This window comes from Dendrobates tinctorius, unplaced genomic scaffold (assembly GCF_039654945.1).
Source record: "Dendrobates tinctorius isolate UK_male_01 unplaced genomic scaffold, ASM3965494v1 ptg000091l, whole genome shotgun sequence".
NCBI classification, from domain to species: domain Eukaryota; kingdom Metazoa; phylum Chordata; class Amphibia; order Anura; family Dendrobatidae; genus Dendrobates; species Dendrobates tinctorius.
Genome location: NW_027361759.1, coordinates 3,849,721 through 3,866,525, shown reverse-complemented (window position 1 = coordinate 3,866,525; position 16,805 = coordinate 3,849,721). Strand labels below are relative to the sequence as shown.

General features: G+C 39.8%; 1 long non-coding RNA gene across 1 annotated transcript in view; it reads left to right on the top strand.

The window, feature by feature from the left end:
• The window catches only part of LOC141098440 (uncharacterized), a 32,353-nt gene extending 28,438 nt beyond the window's left edge, over positions 1-3,915 (top strand). The window contains exon 3 of the long non-coding RNA XR_012234231.1: positions 3,862-3,915. This is a non-coding gene — a long non-coding RNA (uncharacterized lncRNA). The remainder of the gene's footprint in view (positions 1-3,861) is intronic.
• Positions 3,916-16,805: the final 12,890 nt, after the last annotated feature.

Sequence of the window (16,805 nt, the reverse complement as noted above, 5' to 3'; positions counted from 1 at the left end):
TAGCAATGGGGCCTTGCATACAAAGATGGGGATGGGGCCTTGCATACAAGAATTGGGATGGGGCCATGCATACAAGGATGGGGATGGGGCCATGCATACAAGGATGGGGATGGAGTCATGCATAAAAGGATAGGGTTGGGGGCCAAGCATACCAGGATAAGGGATGAGGAGCCTTTAATATAAAGATACGGATGAGGAGCCATGCATACAAGAATAGGGTTGAGGAGCCATGCAGACAAAGATAGGGATGAGGGGACAATGCATTACAGGATAGGGATGAGGAGCCATGCATACCAGGATAGGGATGATGAACCATGCATACCAGGATAGGGATGATGAACCATGCATACCAGGATAGGGATGAGGAGCCCATGCATACCTGGATAGGGATGAGGAGCCCGTGCATATCAGGATGGGGATGAGGAGGCCGTGCATACCAGGCTTACACTCGAGTCAATAAGTTTTCCCATTTTTTTTAGTTAAATTAGGTGCCTCGGCTTATACTTGGGTTGGCTTATACTCGAGTATATACTGTATATAACTGCGTCTTGAATATGTTTTGGTAAACAGATAAAATGCCAAAATTTGTCAGACTGTCCAAATATTTCTGGACCTAACTGCAAATGTTTGACAGAAGTCCTACCTCTATATCTAAAGTAGGATCTGCATCTATTGGAAAGGTATGTTAAATCACAGGTTATGCCAAATACAATATGTCTAAGATTGGAATGTCCTTTTTACCACTTGTTCAGATCAATTGCATATGTAGCACAAGGCTTCAGGTACACATATGTATTATAGACCAATGTTATTCACCTCCATGATCCAGTACCTATAGAATTAAAGTCTATAGTGAACCTCCGTGTACCTCTAATTTTAAATTAAGGTTCACCAAGGTAATTTTGTAAGAATACAAATGTAATGTCCTATGAAAGAAGTTCATGGGGTGCTATATGGCAACACATGTATTTCCTATGGGTCTGTAATATTGACTCTGTGTGCTTGTGTACTAGGTTAATGTCTGATAAAAAGTAGATAACACATCGTTTTATACTTATTTTTTAGGGGCCTGTTGCATGATAGTCATTTGTATCTCTTTATGATTTTGTTTAACAGAGTTCTTGCAAAAATATTTCGAAATGCAAATTTCATAGAAAATAATTCCTATTCTTTTGTCATTTTTCATGCTATGAGTAGTTTACATTTTGTATAATAGCCAAATAAACAGCAACATAACATTTGTAGCTAAAAGTTACACCATTTTCATGGTTTCTATGACGTAAAAGAAAACAACACCACCAGCCAAGCTTGTCAGTATGTCATCATTATGTACTTAGGATTTAAGCGTTAAAGGGGTTATCTGGGCCTTTGGGTTTTTTTTGGCTAGTGGGCTATAAATTAACAGGCAGGTACTTGCTGTCTACTTGAAAGCTCTGTCTGGCACCGATCTCTGTTGGCTCAGACCAGTCAAAGATTGTTCTTGGCAACAATTCTGTGGCTTCCGGTGACATAATGTCGATAAGGCAGCTTTATCTTTTCCGCTTTGCTCTGTTGATTGGGCATCTCCACTGATATCAGGGTGTATGACTGCAGGGAGCTGGTTGTCAATCGTCATGTCGTCAGTGATACCCCATGATAGAGCAGACCAGAAGAGGAAGGGTTGCTCAGTCGAGTTGAGCAGACCATGACCTCTCTGAGCCAGCAGAAACCAGCACGAGCAGTTAGCAATTACTTGCCTGAAAATCTTAACCACCATAGCATAAAATAAGTAAAGTCCTAGATAACCCTTTTAACATACAGTATAAGCACTTTCCATGATAAATGAAGAGCAATCTTAATTCTATAGTTACACGTACTTCAAGAATAATAGGGTCCATTTGTACAATAGATTAAAACACAGACAAAAGAGTCACTAGTAAGAATATATTTGAAAGTGATATCAAAGTACAAAAACAGAAACATTTCCGTGTGTAATAGGTACAATAATCATACAACAGACGACAAAAAATGGACCATTGAAACAAGCCATTGGGTGATATTCATCAAGTTGATACTGGTTTGTCCAGTACGACATAATTTAAGGAAAATCTGTAGAGTCAATCAATTCCCAACAGAACACTGTTTAGTGTCTATAAGTACATTTAGCTTATAATATACAATGTGAATTCTGCTGTATATTTGTTCTGTTTTGTTTTTGTTATTTTGGTATATATTAGGTGGGGAGAATGTAAATCTAACCCACCAAAGTGGCTTATTATGGAGTGTAATGCTCAGCATTGACATGTATGGATACAGTAGAACTGAAGATTGATGACGTGCACCCTCTATATACATATGAAAACATCTGCTTACCAATAGAGAAGGCACACCTTAAGCGTTAAAGTACACAAATACCAGATACATAAAGCAAACCAGAAAGTAGCAAACAGTTGTGTGAACAAAATGTGGTTTGGTTGTAAAACAAAAATATGTTCATATAGTTTTATGTACAGTGTTGTATAAGCTTAAATCCCACAGATATTAAATACAGGGAAATACAATAATCCTAAAAATACCATTAGCAGGGTGTATTCCTTTAAATGTAAACTAACCAATCATCAGTCCAGGGGATTGTGGAAATTACCTTAAACAATTACATACTTTAATGCACGATGCAGGAACATGCATATTTCAATAGGGAAAGGAGAGTACGCCACTGTAGGACACCCCTAAAATCTACAACCCCAATTCCAAAACAGTTGAAATGTTGTGTAAAATAGACATAAAATAAGAGATACCTGTGCTAAAAAAAATCAAAAAAGGATAACCTGTGTCGTAGCTGTGGTGGGGAATAAAAGATGCAAACAGGTAAGTTACACACCCTGTCAAATGTGTGCAAATTTAAACAAGATGTCTCAAGAAACCGTCAGTAGGTATATACCTTTGCGCTAGTGTGTCCTCCCTAGGAGCTCATAGAAACCACAAGTATACTGAATGGCACAAACCTTTATATATACATCGACCGCACAATAAGTGTCTGTAAATAAACACACCTAAAACAACAATAAAAGAGCAGTATATGTGCACTGTACACTAAGTAGCAAGCCCTAGAGTGGATATCCAATTAGGCTGTATTAAATGATTTATAAAAAAAAACATTGTGAATAAACTTGAAAAAATTTGGGGATCCGACTAATTTAGTCCACCCTGACACTAAAAATTATCTGCCAATGTGCATCCAGTTACACGTTAGACAACTCAATATTCAAGAACACTATAGATTAACAATATAAATTAACAGAGTAGGTGAGTTCCATACTCACTGCAATGCAGTCCAGAAAAGTTGTTGGTTGTTAAAAAAAAACTCGACACATATTGTAAATAGTAACACAAATTAATGGAGTAGGTATTTGCCCTATGCACCGCTATGTAGTCTGACAAAGTTCTTAGTTGTATGCGCTGGGACTAGAAGAGCAGGAAGACCTGCTCTCGACGGGTGTACGGATGTCCTTGGAGAAGGAAAAAATGCAGCACGTGAAGAGAACAGTTGGCAGTCAACAACCAGTCAGATTGCAAATGCTTTTGTCATCTGACTTGGTGTTGACTTCCAACTGTCGCTGGGATGTGGATGGCCTGGAGTGGTAATTGACAGGGATATAAAAGACACTGGGTATAGCGTGTTGACAGTCTCCTCTGATGAAGGAAACCAAGCTTTCTGAAACACGTAAGGACCAGGACTTGTGGTCTTATTGGCTTCCGTACTCTGACTCTTTTACCTGTGGCTGTGTTACTCTGTTCTTTTGTGTTCAGGCATGCCACCAGTCAAGGCTGCCTGTTTTTTTCACTGTAGTCTCACATGCTTCATTTTTTTTCTTCTTCAAGGGCATCCGTAGACCCATAGACCCATCAAGCGTGGATCTTCCTGCTCTTCTATGTCCAACGATTATAACTAAGAACTTTGCCAAACTACATAGCGCTGAGTAGGGCAAATACCTACTCCGTTGATTTGTATTACTGTTTCCTGTATGTGTTGAGTGTTTTAACAACTAGGAACTTTTCAGGACTGCATAGCGGTGAGTAGTGGTCTCACTTATTCGGTTAAATCTTTGTTAATAATGTATATGGTTAATCTATATTGTTATTCACTATATGTATTGAGATCTCTAACGTGAAACTGGATACATATTGGCAACATAAGCTTTAATGTCAGGGTGGACTAAATTAGGCTGATCTCCAAATTTTTTTGGTTTTGTTCACATATTTTTTAATAAATCATTTACTGCCACCTAATTGGATATCCATCTACTTAGTGTACAGCGCACATATACAGCTCTTTAGTTGTTTCTTTTATTTGTGTTCATTTACACATACACTTATTGTGCGGTCGATATATATAAAGGCTTTTGCCATTCGCATACTTGTTGTGGTTTCTACAAGCTCCTGGGGGGGACACATAAGAGTAAAGGAATATACCTACTTATGGTTTCTTGAGATGCCGTGTAAAATGTAAAGAAAACAAAATGCAATTATTTTGAAATCTCTTGAATTTTAATCACAGCAGAACATGGAACACAGATCAGAAGGTGAAAGTTAGACTTTTTTCAATTTCATTTGAACTCATTTAGAAATTCATGGCAGCAACAATTCTCTAAAAAGTTGAGACAAGGTTAACAAAAAGCTGGAAAAGTAACTGTTGCTAAGGAAAAACTACTGGTGAGTAAATGTACAAATAATTAATTATTTCATGAAACGGAATCTGTCACCCCTTTTTAGTGATATCATGTAAAGATATCACCCAATTGTGCATCCCATAAGGATTCTTTTAGGATTTTTTTATTCCCCCCTTGACCCCGCACCTTTGATGCAAAAATACCTTTGTTATCTTGGTGAAGAGGTATGCAAATTGCCGTGGTCTGGTCCGATGGGCGTGGCTTAGTCGGCTTCTTTCCCCCCCTCCTCAGCTTGCTGAGCGTAATCTTCATCTGTGAATATCACAGATAACGTTGTTTGCCACGCTTGCGCATTCAAAGAGACCTCCGGTGCCTGTGCAGTATGCTTTTCCCAACTGTGGGTGAAGCATATAAGCGATATTTTCCAGCGCGGTCTATGCCCCAGAAGTCTTCTCATGCAGGACACACTTCCGGGGCATAGACCGTGCTGGAAAATTCCGGCGCATGCGCAGTACCGCTTATATGCTTCGCCCACAGTTGGGCAAAGCATACTGCGCAGGCCTCTTTGAATACGCAAGCACAGCAAACAACGGCATCTGTGATATTCACAGGTGAAGATTACGCTCAGCAAGCCAAGGAGAGGGGGGGAGAAGCCAACTAAGCCATTCCCATCGGACTGGACTGCAGCGATTTGCATACCTCTTCACCAAGATAACAAAGGTATATTTGCATCAAAGGTGCAGGGTCGGGGGGAATAAAAAATCCTAAAAGAATCCTTATGGGGCGCACAATTGGGTGATATCTTTATCTGATATCACTAAAAAGGGGTGACAGATTCCCTTTAAAAATACATGTTACAGAGGCTGACACTCTCAGAACCAAATATAGTCAGAGGTTCATCAATCTGTGAACTTCATCTAAAAATTGTGGAACACTTTAAAAAAAGGGTTCCTCTGCATAAAACTGCAAAGACTTGAATATCTCACCCTCTACAGTACATAATATCATCAAAAGATTTAGAGATTCTGGAGAAATCCATGCGCACATGGAACAAGGCTGGCAGTAAGTACTGGATATTCGTGATCTATAAGCCCTCAGGCAGCACTGTATTAAAAATAGGCATGATTTGGCCGTGCAAATTATTGGGAATACTTTCAAAAATCACAGGTCGCTGGGCAATCCACAAATGCAAGTTAAAGCTCTACAATGTAAAGAAAAAGCCATGTATCGACACAATTCAGAAATGCTTATGTCTTTTCTGGGCCAACGCTCATTCAAAATGGACTAAGGCAAAATGGAACACTGTTCTGTGCTCAGACGAATCAAAGTTTGGAATTCTTTATAGAAACCACAGACGTCGTGTCCTGCAGACTCAAGAGGGGATGGACCATCCAGCTTGCTATTAGCACACAACTCCAAACCTTGCATCTCGGATGGTGTGGGGCTGCATTACAGCCTATGTCAGCAGCAACTTACACATCTAGAAAGGCACTGTCCATTCAAAGCATTATATAGAGGTTTTAGGACAACATATGCTCGCATTCAGACAACACCTATTTCAGGGAAGATCCTTTTGGAAGCGAATTGAGCAGCAGGGTGGTGTGCTGGTAAAAGGGGAAAAAAATCTCTTAAATCTTCTGCCTGAGTGAGTGTGAACGAACTGAGTGTGACTTGAGTGTTAGTGCGAACTGTGGTAAGTGTGTGACTTGTGATTCAGTGACTTTGGATTCAGGGAGTTTCCAAGGGAGGTATTACTGAATTACTGTTATATTTTATTAATGCTTTTTATCTTTGCTTATCTTTTCTTTCTGGTGCAATCCCCATTAGGATGTGCTCCACTAGTGCCAATGCCATCCAGAGTACGTCTTGCCGCATGTATGAAATCCTTGAACAGCCGGTCGAGGGGGCATAATGCTGTGCGAGATGTGAGCACTTTGTGCATTTGGAAGCCCAGATACTGGATCTAAATGTGCAGCTGGCAACACTGAGATCCATTGACAATATGGAAAGGAATCTTCTGCCCCCTGAGCAGACGCTCAATGGGAGAGATGAGGGGGGGATGCTAGGTTGGAGCTGCAGGACAATGAAGCAGCTATCTGGGTGACAGTTAGAAGGAGGGGTAGAGGGAAGAGCACCAGTAAAGGGGGAAATAGGAAAGCAGGGCAGGCCAGACAGGTGCTGGTGGTGGGGGACTCAATTATCAGGGGAACAGATAGGGCAAAGACAGGGATCGTCGAACGGTGTGCTGCCTACCTGGTGCTCGAGTCCGACACATCGCTGATCGGGTTGACAGATTACTGGGAGGGGCTGGTGAGGATCCAGCAGTCATGATGCACATTGGCACAAATGACAAAGTTAGAGGTAGGTGGAAGGTCCTTAAAGATGATTTCAGGGAATTAGGCTGCAAGCTTAAAAGCAAGGACATCCAAGGTGGTATTTTCAGAAATACTTCCTGTACCACGTGCCACGTCAGAGAGGCCACGGGAGATTAGGGAGGTTAATAAGTGGCTCAGGAATTGGTGTAGGAAGGAGGGGGTTTGGGTTCCTGGAGAACTGGGCCGACTTCTCAGTTGGCTACAGGTTCTACGCTAGGGACAGGCTGCACCTCAATGGGGAGGGTGCAGCTGTGCTGGGGAGAAAATAGCTTGAAGGTTGGAGGAGTGTTTAAACTAGGGACGTGGGGAGGGTATTCCTTTTATAGAAGGGGAAGACAGTGCAGATAGAGAGCTGGGCACAAATAATGAAATTGGGAATGGGGGTGGCATGGGGGGTGGGGGTTAGAAAAGTTAATAATTTAAGAAAGAATAGAGGTACATAGAGATACATAAAATGCATGTATACTAATGCCAGAAGCCTCGCCAACAAAATGGAGGAATTGGAGTTAATGTTGTTGGAATATATTTATGACATGGTGGGGATATCTGAGACATGGCTGGACGAGAGCCATGACTGGCCGGTTAATTTACAGGGCTATAGTCTGTTCAGAAATGACCGTACAAATAAGCGAGGGGGAGGCGTGTGTTTATATGTAAAATGATCCTTAAAACCCATCCTGCGTGATAATATATATGAATCTAATGAAAATGTAGAGTCCCTGTGGGTTGAGATAAGGGGAGGGGGGAAAAATAATAAATTACTGATAGGGGTTTGTTATAAGTCTCCAAAAATAATGGAAGCAACAGAGAATATCCTCATCAAGCTAATAGATGAAGCAGCAACTCAAGGAGAAGTCATTATTATGGGGGACTTCAACTACCCTGAAATACATTGGGGAACCAAAACCTGCAGTTCCAGCAAAGGTATTAGGTTTTTGACAACTATGAGAGACAATTACCTTTCACAACTGGTTCAGGACCCAACAAGAGGGGGGCACTGCTAGACCTAATAATAACCAACAGGCCAGACTGCATATCAAATGTAAGGGTTGAGGGTCACTTGGGTAAGTGATCACAAAATAATAAGTTTTCAGGTGTCCTTTAATAAGATGTGTAGTAGAGGGATTACAAGGACACTAAACTTCAGGAAGGCAAATTTCCAACGGATGAGAGATGATCTTGGTACAATTAACTGGGACGATATCCTGAGACATAAAAATACACAAAGAAAATGGGAGACGTTTATTAGCATCCTGAATAGGACCTGTGCACAATATATACCATATGGGAATAAACATGTTAGAAATAGGAGGAAACCACTATGGTTAAATAGAGCTGTAAGGGGAGCAATAAGTGACAAAGATAAAGCATTTAGAGAATTAAAGCAAGTAGGTAGTAGTGAGGCATTAAATAAATACAGAAAATTAAATAAATTCTGTAAAAAGCAAATCAAAATAGCAAAGATTGAGACAGAGAGACTCATTGCCAGAGAAAGTAAAAATAATCTCAAAATATTCTTTAACTGCATAAATAGTAAGAAGCTAAAAATGATAGTGTTGGCCCCCTTAAAAATAGTCTGGGTGAAATGGTGGATGAGGAAAAAGCCAATATGCTAAATGACTTTTTTTCAACAGTATTTACACAAGAAAATCCCATGACGGATAACATGATCAGTGATAAAAATTCTCCATGAAATGTCACCTGCTTAACCCAGCAGGAAGTACGGCAGCATCTAAAAATCACTAAAATTGACAAATCCCCGGACCCGGATGGGATACACCCCTGCGTACTGCAGGAATTAAGTACAATCATAGATAGACCATTATTTTTAATCTTTAAAGATTCCATAATAACAGGGTCTGTACCACAGGACTGGCGTAGCAAATGTGGTGCCAATATTCAAAAAGGGGACAAAAACGGAACTTGGAAATTATAGGCCAGTAAGTTTAAATTCAACTGTGGGTAAAATCCTGGAGGGTTTTCTAAGAGATACTATACTGGAGTATCTGAAGAAGAATAACATCATGTCAGACTAATCTGATAAGCTTTTATGAAGAGGTAAGTTTTGGACTGGACCAAGGGAATGCAGTGGACGTGGTGTACATGGACTTTTCAAAAGCTTTTGATACGGTGCCACACAAAAGGTTGATACATAAAATGAGAACAATGGGGATAGGGGAAAATATGTGTAAGTGGGTTAAGAGCTGGCTCAGGGATAGGAAACAAAGGGTGGTTATTAATGGCGCACACTCGGACTGGGTCACGGTTAGCAGTGGGGTACCACAGGAGTCAGTATTGGGCCCGCTTCTTTTTAACATATTTATTAATGACCTTGTAGGGGGCATAGAGAGTGGAATTTCAATATTTGCAGATGACACTAAACTCTGAAGGGTAATCAATACAGAGGAGGACAATTTTATATTACAGAAGGATTTATGTAAACTAGAAGCTTGGGCTGATAAATGGCAAATGAGCTTTAATGGGGATAAATGTAATGTCATGCACTTGGGTAGAATGAACAAGATGTATAATTATGTGCTTAACTGTAAAACACTGGGAAAAAATGTCACTGAAAAAGACCTGGGTGTATGGGTGGATGACAAACTCACATTTAGTGGCCAGTGTCAGGCAGCTGCTGCAAAGGCAAATAAAATAATGGGATGCATTAAAAGAGGCATAGATGCTCATGAGGAGAACATAATTTTACCTCTATATAAGTCACTAGTGCGACCACACTTAGAATACTGTGCACAGTTCTGGTCTCCGGTGTATAAGAAAGACATAGCTGAACTGGAGCGGGTGCAGAGAAGAGCGACCGAGGTTATTAGGGAACTAGGGGGTCTGCAATACCAAGACAGGCTATTAGACTTGGGGTTATTTAGTTTGGAAAATTGAAGGCTTAGGGTGATCTTATTACAATATATAAATATATGCGGGGACAGTACAAAGACCTTTCTAATGATCTTTTTACTTAGACCTGTGATGGGGACAAGGGGGCATCCTCTACGTCTGGAGGAAAGAAGGTTTAAGCATATTCACAGACGCGGATTCTTTACTGTAAGAGCAGTGAGACTATGGAACTCTCTGCCATATGATGTTGCAATGAGTGATTCCCTACTAAAATTTAAGAAGGGACTGGATGCCTTTCTTGAAAAGTATAATATTACAGGGTATATACACTAGTTTCCTTAATATTGCATTGATCCAGGGAGCTAGTCTGATTGCCGTATGTGGAGTCGGGAAGGAATTTTTTTCCCCAATGTGAAGCTTACTGTTTGCCACATGGGTTTTTTTTTTTGCCTTCCTCTGGATCAACATGTTAGGGCAAGTTGGGATAGGATATGGGTTGAACTAGATGGACTTAAAAAGTCTTCCTTCAACCTTAGTAACTATGTTACTATGTATACTTTATCAGGATTGTGCCATCGCTTTTCAGATGTGTTGCTGACATCAATTTGTAAATGAGTTACATTTTTACAAAGGAAATGGAAAAAGGTCTGACTTTCAATTTCTATATGTGTTTTATGCTCTGTTGTAATAATATATGGCTGTAAGAGAATTCATTATCACCGCATTCTTATTATTCATTTTTCGCAGCTTCCCAACTTTTATGGAATTGAGGTTGTAACATGCCCAGTGCTTCTTTCTCCCACCACTTGTGGAAAGTCTGGAGGCTAGAAACACATGAGATGATCTGAAGATAATCGTTCTCTATAAGCTGTGTACTCGGGTAATAATTTACTTAACCATAGTAAAAGCTGCCGACATGTACAGCTAATGGGCTTGGTAACATAATTGGGAAGTTGTTTAATCTTTTTCATTTCCAGAGTACAAATCTCAGAGGGAACACTGCTGCTCATCTCATCATTAGAAGCTGGCTAACCGATCTTTTCTTTCATGTGTATGGCTGGCTTTAAAGAAGTCCTCTTATGAAGCTTTTTTTTTCACCAATTCTGTGCATATGAGTATGTAATATTGTATGTGTTAATATACTCACCCACCACTGTCACCTCTGGTATCCAGTGCCATTCTGCTCCTCTTCTCAGTGACATCACCACACTTCTGACACTCTATGCATGAGTCTCCTTTACAATGTAATGCTTTGAAGCCTCGTTCTGATTCTCAATAGACTTACATTGTACAATCCACTTCAGGATCACACAGAGTGTAGTGTGATCCGGAGAGTCTGAAAAATGGTGATGTCGCTCAGGAGAAGAGCGGAATGGAGCGGGATCCCAGAGAAGAAGGTGGTAGGTGAGTATATTAACACACTCTACATACATATTTGCACAGATTTAATGAAAAAAAATTCAAGGAATGGGTTCTTAAATCTGAATCTGTAGAGCGCATTTAATTATCACACTGACATACCAGAAATGGTGTTTTCTGAATTAACAAATATTTTAAAAACATTTTGTATCTACTTAGAAAATAGATAAATATATAGACAGACAGACAGACATGACATTGATAGGCATGAGACAGACATAAGCCATCAGATAGATAACGACATATAAATATCCATCTCATATCAGATATGAGTTATTTTGATGTTTTCACCCAAATTAACTCTTATATGTTTAGTGCACCATTGTGAGTTACCCAGAGACAGGTTCTAGCAATCCTTTCCAGAGCAGAGTTATTAATCCTGAAGTTTCAAGCAATTTGCAAAACCTACCACTGATTTGGACTGTCAGATGGGGTGAATCGAAATGCACACCCTTCCAATATCATGGAGCCATTTAACAAGAACAGAAACCAAAGTCCTTTATCACAGTCTTGTACAGAAAAACAGATCTTCATAAATGTGGACATTTCTTCACAACGTCACGGTGTCTCCTTAATACAATTACATGTGACATTGTCTTACCCGCACAATGTCTAAGCAGTATTTTGTTCCCTACATTATGATATTAAGAACTATACCTTGAAAGAGAAGGTAGACTATATCATGTATCATGACACCATCACTTTCTGAATTAACAACCATCCTTTCTGAAGAGACCCATCGGTAATCCACAGAGCTTACCATCTAGTGGCTGATAGCTCGGATGATGTCATATGTTAGAAGGCAGTTGACATGAATGTAAGTGACAGACATTTGTTAGTATAACACCTAAGAACTTTTGGTCTGTGTTCCAATTATGAGACAAAATAGCCAGAAAGTCTTACATACACATACATGCATGTCCCTTACAACAATATTCAGACAGCTGACTATTGGGATTGAAAAACTAAGACACAATCACAAATACAAATGTAGCAGTGAACATATTATAAAAAAAAGTGGTTAGAAACATTTGTCCTCCTAGCATTAAACACAATATTCACCCATTATTTCACAATTCACAGCTATATATATACAATTGTGGCATAAACTGCTTCTTTATGAGGTAACTCATTTCATCTGTAATGGCAAAAAGTGATGTTTCTTCAGAAATACTTTCCTGTATTCCTAAAACCAAGATCAAAAGAAAGTATAAAAAGAATACGGTTAGATAAACATACATTGCAAGGATTTTTATCAACATTTTGAGTTTTGAATATGCAACATATGTAACACAAAGGTTTTCGCCTTTTGCCTAAATACCAGTAGCTCAATGGCCGATGTAAAGGTACTGTCACACTTAGCGATGCACCAGCGATCCCGACCAGCAATATGACGTGGTCAGGATCGCTGGTGCATCGCTAAGTGGTCGCTAGTGAGCTGCCACACAGGCAGATCTCACCAGCGACATAGCAGCAGTTGGGGGTCGATACTTACCTGTCAGACGAGGCGATCCTGACGTCCTCCCGCCCGCAACCATGCGTCGCTCGTCGGCACCACAGGAAGCCCAGCAGGAAGCTGACGACGAGAAACGGTCCAGGACGTTCTCGCGCGATCAGCGATAACCAGCGGGGAGCTGGTCAGAGGTAAGTATCACACATAGCGATATCGCTAGCAATATCGCTGCTACGTCACAAAAACCAGTGACGTTATAGCGATATTGCTAGCGATATCGCTTAGTGTGACAGGCCATTAAGTTGTCCTGATATTCTGTTAGGATTGAACTAAATTTTTGTAATCACTGCTCAACTCTTATTCAATTGAATGTACTTTGATATTGATGACCTATCCTTAGGTCAATGTTATCAGATTGGTAGGGGTCCCATACAGCATCTGCATGAATCAGTTGTTATCCACTTAGGCCACGTTCATATGTTCAGTATTTGGTCAGTATTTTACATCAGTATTTGTAAGCCCAAACCAGGAGTGGATGAAAAATACAGAAGTGGTGACGTGTTTCTATTATACTTTTTCTCTAAGACTATGTGCACACGATGCGTTTTTATTTGTTTTTGCAACTTTTTTTACGCGTGTAAACGGTCCAAAAAATGCAATGGAATACTTATGCAAGGTAATTCAATAACAATCCTGAAGTGTTTTGCACATGATCAGTAAATTTCCGTCTGTATTTGCAGCTTTTTATTTTCTGCAGCATGTCAATACTTTTTGCGTTTCTGCAGCATTTTTGACTCGTTGACTTCAATTCAGTCAGTCAAATCTGCAGCAAAGATGCAGGTGTAAAAAGGTTTGCGTATTTGCTTTGTATTTCTGCGTATTTGCTGCAGATTTGCTTCCAAAAACGCTGCGAATTGTCAAAGGAAATGAAGTCAGAAGGAGGGAGAGTGTGTGGGCAGAGAATATGTGTGTGTATGTACCCATACAACGAAGAGCCCATAGTAATTGTACTTAGGCGTCGTCTGATGAGACTACTACTCCCATACAGCTACGTCTTTTGTCACATATAACAGTATCCTCTCATCATCTGGCACATGTGTTCAATTGTAAAAAAAAATCAAAACATTGTCATAATTACATACATATTCACATACAAAATACATACTCACCGAATGCCTAACCCCTGACGCCCTCGTCTCCTGCAAACAATCAAAAATAATAAACCAACATATACTCACCTTTTCACCATAGTCCATTTAATACCAAGTGTCATACATTGATCTCAAGTGTAGAACAGTCACATCAGGAGATGTTACCGCTCTACCCAGTCGCCGGCGATACACTGACAGGAAGTAATTGCTCCCGCAGTGTATAACTGTGCTGCCATGAGAGTTCACTGGAGTTCATCAGCTGATCAGCTCCAGTGCTCTCACTTATGGCACTGCTGTAGAAGTAGAAGTGAGAGCAGCGGAGCTGAACAACTCCAGTGAACTCTCACGGCAGCTCAGTGATACACTGTGGGAGCGATTACTTCCTGTCAGTATATTGCCGGTGGCCGGGTAGAACAATCACATCTCCCAATGTGACTGTTCTACATATGAGATCGCCATGGGACACTCGGTATTAAGTGGACTACAGCAGACAGGAAGTATTATATGTTGGTTTATTATTTTTTGATTGTTTGCAGAAGACAAGGGCATCGGGGATTAGGCGTTCAGTAGGTACGGTAAATTTAGATTCAATAAATGAGTCTGTGTTATTATTTCAAATAAAGGACTTTATTCTGGATGTCTGTGTTTTATACAATATCACTATGAGGTTATTAATGGATAGGTGCCTTTTAGACGCCTTTCCATTACTAACCTGTGGGCTTGATGTCACCATGGGAGCCCATGCAAATTTTTTTTTTTTTAAAATAAACAGCTATTGCGTTTCACGCACATTTATGACAGTTGCTGTTTTGTTACAGCATATGTAAGTTAGTTATGTTAATGCTCCTACATAGGCTGGTGTGTGTGTGTGTATGTGTGTGTGTCTTTATTTAACTCTTTATGTACCATTTTATTAATGAGGGTATCTGGCTGACACCTGTTCATTACTAAACCTCGGGCTTGGTATTACACATACTGTATATACTGTATATTTCACTTATGTTTGTTTTTTAAATAATACATATTTATTTAGCTCTATGGATTTACAAACACGCATGCAAAAACGCATAAAAAAGTGCGTATTTTCCGCTGCGTTTTCCTGCCAAGAGATGCAGAAACCTTGCAGAAATTTCTGCAAGCAAATACGCAATGTGCGCACATAGCCTAATTGTTCCACTCCTGATTTTGGCTTACAAATACTGATGTAAAATACTAACCAAATACTGAACATATGAACGTGGCCTAAGTGGATAACAACTGATTCAAGCAGATGCTGTATGGGACCCCTACCAATCTGATAACATTGACCTAAGGATAGGTCATCAATATCAAAGTATTAGATAGCCCCTATAAAGGGGTTATCAAAACTTCTGAAAGAAACTTTGCAATTTACCTGTTTTTTAAAAATTCTCTCCATTTTCAAGAATGGAAGAATTTTTACTTGTATGGTTTACTGTTTGTTGCCTAGGTTACCGGAAACCTCTGCAGTTTATCAGAGATGGACGGTCTTTTAGGCAAGGCGTACACGCTTTCAAGCTCTTTGCTATACGGCTTGCAAACACTGCTCTGAAGCTGTCTAGATCCAGCCAGCTTCAGTTACCCTGTGCTACAGTTGGGACCAGTGGCTCCACCATGCCACTGGTGAGGACTGTCAATTATGAGGAACGCACCATTTCCAGGTAGGTAGGAAGCCAAGTGGTTGGGGAGTGGTGTGCCCCTGAAGATGAGAATGGAATTACCCTATAATACAACAAATAAGTGATTTCCTCTATACAATATTAGATCTAGCGCACAACTTACTAAGAACACATTCAATGTGGCTAGTCATCTGAACAATCAGAAAAGTTAAAGCCCATATTCATGTAAAGCAGACTAATTTCATACAGTTGAAGTTAATCTGCAATATTTCATGCATTGCATGGGGCTAAAAAGCTGTAGTAAAGGAAAAAAGCTATAAACGTGAGCTCAACTATCTTAAAAAGGTTATCCCTAAAATAAAATTTAATTTACTCTATTAGATATTGAAAAATGTAACATATATTCATTTGGAATAATTAGAAAAAAACACTCTTATATCTAAAATTTGCCATAGAAAATTTGTTTTTGAGCCTCTTGTGTTGTTCTGGTTTCCTTTCAGAACGATCCCCTTAGGCTTCCACTGCAGGTAGTCCCACAAGGCAGGAGATCAGTCCCACCACTCTGATTCCCTCGTGCCTAGGGGGTGCAGAGTAATTCCTGCTATCGTACAGGCCAAATAAAAACAATAAGTGCACTAGGAGAGAACACATTAAGTGGATAGGAACAGAAAGTTGCAAGAACACTAAGGGGTGCCATAAAAAGTATGTGACAGCAATATCTAGACACATTTTTAAAATATCAATTTAAAACCTGATATACCATATTTTGTGTGATCTACAGTAAAAGTGAAGTGAAATGCTTAATGATATGACAAACCCTTCAATATTTCCCACATAAGAGTCATATGTAGACTTTATGGCCTATCACTCTGGATTTAGAGCAGATTTGGTATCAAGGACCCAAGCATTGAAAGGTAAGGGAGCTAACCACTGAGTCACCATAGCGTTAACGGTGGTGACTCAGTGGTTAGCTCCCTTACCTTTCAATGCTTGGGTCCTTGGTTCTACTCTGACTGAGGTCGGAGTAATTCCTCCTCACATGTCTTCATTACAGATTTGGTATCAGACTGATCATAGGATATCTGCAGTGTGTCCAGAAAGCTTAAGATTTGACATTCTGATTTTTATGTTATTTTGCGCACTGACCATCAAAACCTGTCATAAGACGTAAGTCTACATTTGTCCCAGAGAGCTCATACCAATAACTGTAGTCAACAATATATAATCTTTACCTTTTTACGTCTTCACAAGGTAAAATAGAGGATAAAGAA